This window comes from Sander lucioperca, chromosome 5 (genome assembly GCF_008315115.2).
Source record: "Sander lucioperca isolate FBNREF2018 chromosome 5, SLUC_FBN_1.2, whole genome shotgun sequence".
Classification (NCBI taxonomy): domain Eukaryota; kingdom Metazoa; phylum Chordata; class Actinopteri; order Perciformes; family Percidae; genus Sander; species Sander lucioperca.
The window spans coordinates 166,802-176,573 of record NC_050177.1 but is presented as its reverse complement, the minus strand read 5'-3'; positions in this window follow the sequence as shown (position 1 = coordinate 176,573).

Below are 9,772 nucleotides of genomic sequence, written 5' to 3'. Positions count from 1 at the left end.
ATGTCTTCTCTGGCCTTTGAACCAAACAGTGTAACTGAAGTGGCGTTAAGGGACCTGCGGGGTGCTCCACTAAACAAAATGACTGAGTAAGCGAGGTATGTTGAGCCTAAAAGCCAAAGTTCACGAAGGTGGCTCTTTTTTTAACCTGGCTAGATCGCCGTGGTGAGTAATGCTGCATGGCTAGTCTAGTCTAGGCTCAAAGGATGAACATTGTTGGTATAAAGCCTGACAACAGCTGCGTGGGGGCTTAGCACTGCCCAGGATGCTTGTGATTGGTTTAAAGAAATACAAACAAGCCAGAGCGCCCCCCCCCCCCCAAACCTATCCCAGAATAGAAATAAAAGGTCTGCATTGAGTGGTAAAATAAATATATTAACTTATGAATTTACACAGTTAGTAATTTTCTGCCAGCATTCCTCTCTTGTATTATTTGCAGCATTTTTTTGCTATTTTTTGCTGTAATCATATTCATATTCTTAATAGGCGGAAGTAGGTAACACGTGATCGGTCTATTTTGTGCGGTGATAGAGTGAAATGATGCCAAACCCACGGTTTTATAGGAACATACACAGAGCCTGATGAAGAAAGCCGGGGGTAACTAAGCACGTTGGTAACCTGTTATCTCTGTGGGGCTTAAGGCTTCGTCGAGCCAGCTAACGTAAAGAGAGCCTGGCTCTGACGAACTCGCCTGTGGTACACCCCTCAGATCTCATTTATTTAAATCTGTGTGACACGCTAGAAACAGACCTGTGGGGTGTTTTAAATTGCATGCATTAATTGTTTCTCTATTTCTGCTGCTATTGTAACATCCCTCCTGTTTGACAAAATAATCGTAACTCAAGGTCCACATGCTAGCTTTTTCTGGGGCTTTTAGTTGCATCTCAGTGTCAGTGTCATGTGATAATAAGTTCGGACATTCACATTAGACACAAATCCTCTGCACTGGAAAAAGTCTGGTTAAGACAACATGTCAAGTCTGACAGTCCTTTTTTTGTCATTTGTCTTAATAAATACTGAAGTTTGCAGATTCGGGTATAACTCTGAGGTCTAGATTTTCCATCTTTGTGTTAAAAGTACACTTTTTTTCAGCACAGTTGCCTAAACTTTTCCGGTTTACCAAGAAACTTTACATGCCGAAGTGTTAGAAAATCACCTCTGCGCTCTCAGAGTGCCCTTCTAGTTTGTAATGATTTGCTGACACGTCACCTTTGGAAGCCTGCTATTGGCTGATTGACTGGTTGAGGGAGGGGATTTTGGAAAGACACATTGCTTCTTCAGTGCTGACTCCACACTTTTGCTGCAAACAATTTACACACAAAAAAAAGTTACTTTTAGCTTCTCCATACAAAACCTGATTTTTACTAAATATGTTTTTACTCATAAGTCAAAGTTAAGGATCATTTTTAAGACAGCTTTTATACATACGGCCAGATCTGTAAAGGTTTATGAGATTTCACACAAAATAACTAACCTTTAGTTAAATAAAAAAGTAAGACACTCACCTGGGCAAGTTCATTGTTTTCCCAGACAACAGAATAGCTTTGTGAAACCAGTTGAATATTTGAAATACACTCACCCAGTGGCTCTTCCTCACCCAGTGGCTCTTCCTCACCCAGTGGCTCTTCCTCAACCAGTGGCTCTTCCTCACCCAGTGGCTCTTCCTCAACCAGTGGCCTTACCTCCACTATGGTTGCTTTAGTTCTGTTTGTTCCGTTGTGGCAGCTCGATGGTGTTTTAATCCTCCAACGCCGCCTTCCAGGCAGCTAACTCTAATCTTAACCCTAAACGTAACCATTGCCGCGCTGCCTGGAAGGCGACGTTGGGGGCTTAAAACACCAAACACCGTTGTGGCACAGATTGGGTTTTTGCTCAGCTAAGCCAGTAGCTTTAACATGTGGAAGAAATGGGTTTACTTGTACGTTAAGTAGTAATAAATAATCTCATATTCTATGCAACTCTTCAAATAGACCTACAAACATTGTGTTAAGGTTTTAGAAAAAAGACCCAGAACTTTGCATGTTTGTCAAAAAAAAAAAAGAAATAACATATTCCTTTGTTTTGATTCATTTAAAAACGAAAAAGTCAAATCTTTCTGTCTTATATTCCTTCATTGATTTTGTGAAACTCAGTTCTGTCAGTCTGAAATCTGCCTTGTTTCTGTATTTTTCTTTAAATGTGTCACTTGTTGATGTAACAAACCCTTCATCCAATAACCTGCACTGGTTTGGTTTTGTTTGTATGTAACAGTGCCAATGATTTCAGAGTTACCTTTCTTTTCAGTTTTTCTTTTGTGGACTAATGCAAACTTGTGTTTTTGCCTGTTGTGTTGTTTTTAATTGTTTTATTGTGTATGACTGTGTACTTCCTGTAGTGTTTTCATGTGTGTGTGTGTGTGTGTGTAATGTGTGCTCCCACTTTTTTATGAAACATTACATGAATGTTTTGACTTAACTAATATAAATAAATGAAGAACTCATGTTGTCCACAATGTATTTACCAGAGATGGGACACTAATCTAATGTCATAGTATATATAGTATGTCGAAAAAGTCATAGTATAGTATGTTGAAAAAATGTCAAAAAAGTCATAGTAAGTCTGAGAAAAAAATGTCAGTATATTATACTATATATAGTTTGTCGAAAAAAGTAATAGTATGATATCTCGAAAATGGTCATAAAAACTCGAAGCATGTCGAAAAAAATTATAAAAGGTCATAGCATAGTATGTCGAAAAGAGTCCTAAAAAAGTCATAGTATGTCGAAAAAAAGTCAAACGAAATCAAAATACAGTATGTCGGATAAAAAGTCATAAAAGGTCAAAGTATAGTATGTCCGAAAAAAAAGTCAAAAGTATAGTATGAGGAAATTTTTTTCATTAAAACGTAATAGAATAGTATGTCAAAAAAGGAATGAGAAAATCATAGTATGTTGAAAAAAGTAATAAAAAAGTCATTGTATAGTATATCGACCAAAGTCATGAAAAGTCATGAGAAAGTCTTAGTTTAGAATATTGAAAAAAGCAATAAAAAAGTAATAGAATAGTATGTCAAAAAAAATCATAAAAAGTCAGAGTATAGTATGTAGGAAAAATTAATGGTATAGTATGTCGAAAAAGGTCATAGTATAGCGTTTCGAAAAAAAGTCATAGTATAGTATGTCGTAAATAAGTAATAAAGTCAGTATGTAAAAAAGTAATGAAAAAGTCATAGTATAGTATGTCGTAAAAAGTCATAAAAAGTCATAGTATAGTATGTCAAAAAAAATCATAGAATAGTATGTCGAAGTCATAAAAAGTCATAGTATAGTATGTCGAAAAAAGTCAAAAAGTCGTAGTATAGTATGTCGAAAAGTCATAAAAAGTCATAGTATAGTATGTCGTAAATAAGTAATAAAGTCAGTATGTAAAAAAGTAATGAAAAAGTCATAGTATAGTATGTCAAAAAAAGTCATAAAAAGGTAATAGTATAATATGTCGAAAAAAATTCATGGTATAGTATGTCGAAAAAAGTCATAGTATAATATGTCGAAAAAAGTCAGTATATGTCGAAATCATGGTATAGCATGGCGAAAAAAGTCATAAAAAGTCATAGTATCATATGTCGAAAAAAATTCATGGTATAGTATGTCGTAAAAAAGTAATAAAAAGTCATAGTATAGTGTTTCGAAAAAAGTCGAAAAAAAATGATAGTATAGTATGGCGAAAAAAAGTCATGAAAAAGTCATAGTATAGTATGTCGAAAAAAAAATCAGTATAGTATGTCGAAAAAAGTCATAAAAAAGTAATAGTATAATATGTCGAAATAATTCATAGTATAGTATGTCGAAAAAAGTCATAGTATAGTATGTCGAAAAAAGTCAAAAAGTCATAGTATATTATGTCGAAATGTCATAGTATAGTATGTCAAAAAGTCATAGTATAGTATGTCGAAAAAAGTCAAAAAGTCATAGTATAGTATGTCGAAATGTCATAGTATAGTATGTCAAAAAGTCATAGTATAGTATGTCGAAATGTCATAGTATAGTATGTCAAAAAGTCATAGTATAGTATGTCGAAAAAAGTCATAGTATAGTATGTCGAAAAAAGTCAAAAAGTCATAGTATAGTATGTCGAAGTCATAAAAAGTCATAGTATAGTATGTCGAAAAAAGTCATAGTATAGTATGTCGAAAAAAGTCATAAAAAGTCATAGTATAGTATGTCGAAAAGTCATAAAAAGTCATAGTATAGTATGTCAAAAAAAATCATAGAATAGTATGTCGAAGTCATAAAAAGTCATAGTATAGTATGTCGAAAAGTCATAAAGTCAGTATAGTATGTCATAAAAAGTCATAGTATAGTATGTCAAAGAAAATCATAGAGTATGTCGAAAAAAGTCATAAAAAATGATAGTATAGTATGGCGAAAAAAGTCATGAAAAAGTCATAGTATAGTATGTCGAAAAAAAAATCAGTATAGTATGTCGAAAAAAGTCATAAAAAAGTAATAGTATAATATGTCGAAATAATTCATAGTATAGTATGTCGAAAAAAGTCATAGTATAGTATGTCGAAAAAAGTCAAAAAGTCATAGTATAGTATGTCGAAATGTCATAGTATAGTATGTCAAAAAGTCATAGTATAGTATGTCGAAAAAAGTCAAAAAGTCATAGTATAGTATGTCGAAATGTCATAGTATAGTATGTCAAAAAGTCATAGTATAGTATGTCGAAATGTCATAGTATAGTATGTCAAAAAGTCATAGTATAGTATGTCGAAAAAAGTCATAGTATAGTATGTCGAAAAAAGTCAAAAAGTCATAGTATAGTATGTCGAAGTCATAAAAAGTCATAGTATAGTATGTCGAAAAAAGTCATAGTATAGTATGTCGAAAAAAGTCATAAAAAGTCATAGTATAGTATGTCGAAAAGTCATAAAAAGTCATAGTATAGTATGTCAAAAAAAATCATAGAATAGTATGTCGAAGTCATAAAAAGTCATAGTATAGTATGTCGAAAAGTCATAAAGTCAGTATAGTATGTCATAAAAAGTCATAGTATAGTATGTCAAAGAAAATCATAGAGTATGTCGAAAAAAGTCATAAAAAATGATAGTATAGTATGGCGAAAAAAAGTCATGAAAAAGTCATAGTATAGTATGTCGAAAAAAAAATCAGTATAGTATGTCGAAAAAAGTCATAAAAAAGTAATAGTATAATATGTCGAAATAATTCATAGTATAGTATGTCGAAAAAAGTCATAGTATAGTATGTCGAAAAAAGTCAAAAAGTCATAGTATAGTATGTCGAAATGTCATAGTATAGTATGTCAAAAAGTCATAGTATAGTATGTCGAAAAAAGTCAAAAAGTCATAGTATAGTATGTCGAAATGTCATAGTATAGTATGTCAAAAAGTCATAGTATAGTATGTCGAAATGTCATAGTATAGTATGTCAAAAAGTCATAGTATAGTATGTCGAAAAAAGTCATAGTATAGTATGTCGAAAAAAGTCAAAAAGTCATAGTATAGTATGTCGAAGTCATAAAAAGTCATAGTATAGTATGTCGAAAAAAGTCATAGTATAGTATGTCGAAAAAAGTCATAAAAAGTCATAGTATAGTATGTCGAAGTCATAAAAAGTCATAGTATAGTATGTCGAAAAGTCATAAAGTCAGTATAGTATGTCATAAAAAGTCATAGTATAGTATGTCAAAGAAAATCATAGAGTATGTCGAAAAAAGTCATAAAAAGTCATAGTATAGTATGTCGAAAAAAGTCATAAAAAGTCATAGTATCATATGTCGAAAAAAATTCATGGTATAGTATGTCGTAAAAAAGTAATAAAAAGTCATAGTATAGTGTTTCGAAAAAAGTCGAAAAAAAATGATAGTATAGTATGGCGAAAAAAAGTCATGAAAAAGTCATAGTATAGTATGTCGAAAAAAAAATCAGTATAGTATGTCGAAAAAAGTCATAAAAAAGTAATAGTATAATATGTCGAAATAATTCATAGTATAGTATGTCGAAAAAAGTCATAGTATAGTATGTCGAAAAAAGTCAAAAAGTCATAGTATAGTATGTCGAAATGTCATAGTATAGTATGTCAAAAAGTCATAGTATAGTATGTCGAAAAAAGTCAAAAAGTCATAGTATAGTATGTCGAAATGTCATAGTATAGTATGTCAAAAAGTCATAGTATAGTATGTCGAAATGTCATAGTATAGTATGTCAAAAAGTCATAGTATAGTATGTCGAAAAAAGTCATAGTATAGTATGTCGAAAAAAGTCAAAAAGTCATAGTATAGTATGTCGAAGTCATAAAAAGTCATAGTATAGTATGTCGAAAAAAGTCATAGTATAGTATGTCGAAAAAAGTCATAAAAAGTCATAGTATAGTATGTCGAAAAGTCATAAAAAGTCATAGTATAGTATGTCAAAAAAAATCATAGAATAGTATGTCGAAGTCATAAAAAGTCATAGTATAGTATGTCGAAAAGTCATAAAGTCAGTATAGTATGTCATAAAAAGTCATAGTATAGTATGTCAAAGAAAATCATAGAGTATGTCGAAAAAAGTCATAAAAAATGATAGTATAGTATGGCGAAAAAAAGTCATGAAAAAGTCATAGTATAGTATGTCGAAAAAAAAATCAGTATAGTATGTCGAAAAAAGTCATAAAAAAGTAATAGTATAATATGTCGAAATAATTCATAGTATAGTATGTCGAAAAAAGTCAAAAAGTCATAGTATAGTATGTCGAAATGTCATAGTATAGTATGTCAAAAAGTCATAGTATAGTATGTCGAAAAAAGTCAAAAAGTCATAGTATAGTATGTCGAAATGTCATAGTATAGTATGTCAAAAAGTCATAGTATAGTATGTCGAAATGTCATAGTATAGTATGTCAAAAAGTCATAGTATAGTATGTCGAAAAAAGTCATAGTATAGTATGTCGAAAAAAGTCAAAAAGTCATAGTATAGTATGTCGAAGTCATAAAAAGTCATAGTATAGTATGTCGAAAAAAGTCATAGTATAGTATGTCGAAAAAAGTCATAAAAAGTCATAGTATAGTATGTCGAAAAGTCATAAAAAGTCATAGTATAGTATGTCAAAAAAAATCATAGAATAGTATGTCGAAGTCATAAAAAGTCATAGTATAGTATGTCGAAAAGTCATAAAGTCAGTATAGTATGTCATAAAAAGTCATAGTATAGTATGTCAAAGAAAATCATAGAGTATGTCGAAAAAAGTCATAAAAAATGATAGTATAGTATGGCGAAAAAAAGTCATGAAAAAGTCATAGTATAGTATGTCGAAAAAAAAATCAGTATAGTATGTCGAAAAAAGTCATAAAAAAGTAATAGTATAATATGTCGAAATAATTCATAGTATAGTATGTCGAAAAAAGTCATAGTATAGTATGTCGAAAAAAGTCAAAAAGTCATAGTATAGTATGTCGAAATGTCATAGTATAGTATGTCAAAAAGTCATAGTATAGTATGTCGAAAAAAGTCAAAAAGTCATAGTATAGTATGTCGAAATGTCATAGTATAGTATGTCAAAAAGTCATAGTATAGTATGTCGAAATGTCATAGTATAGTATGTCAAAAAGTCATAGTATAGTATGTCGAAAAAAGTCATAGTATAGTATGTCGAAAAAAGTCAAAAAGTCATAGTATAGTATGTCGAAGTCATAAAAAGTCATAGTATAGTATGTCGAAAAAAGTCATAGTATAGTATGTCGAAAAAAGTCATAAAAAGTCATAGTATAGTATGTCGAAAAGTCATAAAAAGTCATAGTATAGTATGTCAAAAAAAATCATAGAATAGTATGTCGAAGTCATAAAAAGTCATAGTATAGTATGTCGAAAAGTCATAAAGTCAGTATAGTATGTCATAAAAAGTCATAGTATAGTATGTCAAAGAAAATCATAGAGTATGTCGAAAAAAGTCATAAAAAATGATAGTATAGTATGGCGAAAAAAAGTCATGAAAAAGTCATAGTATAGTATGTCGAAAAAAAAATCAGTATAGTATGTCGAAAAAAGTCATAAAAAAGTAATAGTATAATATGTCGAAATAATTCATAGTATAGTATGTCGAAAAAAGTCATAGTATAGTATGTCGAAAAAAGTCAAAAAGTCATAGTATAGTATGTCGAAATGTCATAGTATAGTATGTCAAAAAGTCATAGTATAGTATGTCGAAAAAAGTCAAAAAGTCATAGTATAGTATGTCGAAATGTCATAGTATAGTATGTCAAAAAGTCATAGTATAGTATGTCGAAAAAAGTCATAGTATAGTATGTCGAAAAAAGTCAAAAAGTCATAGTATAGTATGTCGAAGTCATAAAAAGTCATAGTATAGTATGTCGAAAAAAGTCATAGTATAGTATGTCGAAAAAAGTCATAAAAAGTCATAGTATAGTATGTCGAAAAGTCATAAAAAGTCATAGTATAGTATGTCAAAAAAAATCATAGAATAGTATGTCGAAGTCATAAAAAGTCATAGTATAGTATGTCGAAAAGTCATAAAGTCAGTATAGTATGTCATAAAAAGTCATAGTATAGTATGTCAAAGAAAATCATAGAGTATGTCGAAAAAAGTCATAAAAAGTCATAGTATAGTATGTCGAAAAAAGTCATAAAAAGTCATAGTATAGTATGTCGAAAAGTCATAAAAAGTCATAGTATAGTATGTCAAAAAAAATCATAGAATAGTATGTCGAAAAAAGTCATAAAAAGTCATAGTATAGTATGTCGAAAAGTCATAAAAAGTCATAGTATAGCATGTCAAAAAAAATCATAGAATAGTATGTCGAAGTCATAAAAAGTCATAGTATAGTATGTCGAAAAAAGTCAAAGTCGTAGTATAGTATGTCGAAAAGTCATAAAAAGTCATAGTATAGTATGTCGAAAAAAGTCATAGTATAGTATGTCGAAAAAAGTCATAGTATAGTATGTCGAAAAGTCATAAAAAGTCATAGTATAGTATGTCGAAAAAAGTCATAAAAAGTCGTAGTATAGTATGTCGAAAAGTCATAGTATAGTATGTCGAAAAAAGTCATAAAAAGTCATAGTATAGTATGTCGAAAAGTCATAAAAAGTCATAGTATATTTTTTTTAAAACTTAAATTCTCTAACCAACCTATAAAGGAAATATGTCCAAATACAGTTACATTGTGTCATTACATTTAAATAACTTTGACATATGCTTCAGTCTGTTTGATGCCAAGAATATACTGATTATCTGACAAGATAACAAGTCATAAAACCAATGTATTGTGTGACTAATTCCCACTGCAGTTTAATGTAAGAAATTACATTTGACAAATTGATACCGCAATGGATTGGTTTTTTTTGTAGGAGTAACGATTTTCTGCTAATTTTTAATCAAAGTGCAGCTTCTGAATAATTCCCTCAGCAGTTAGTGTTAATGGTGGCTGAATTGCAAACTCAAAAATCTGAGACCTGAATTTTTTCCAAGACAAAAATAACTAAATGAATACAGCATTATGTCCTAATCTCTAAATCCCTAACCATTACAACTAAACCTATGCTTAGCATTTAGGTTGAATTCATAATAGGTAACAAAACCAGACTCAAACATAGTGTTGGAAAATGTATTTTTAAAAACTAACCACAAAGAACTATCAATACAAAAAGTATAAAAAATACAAAGAGCATTGTTCCAAAATAACTTGAGATGACAATATTTGAGTTGGCACTAATTGGCACTGTGGGTATGACTCAGCATACAAAAGATGGCATCTCAGCGCACGTTCAACGCTTTGAATT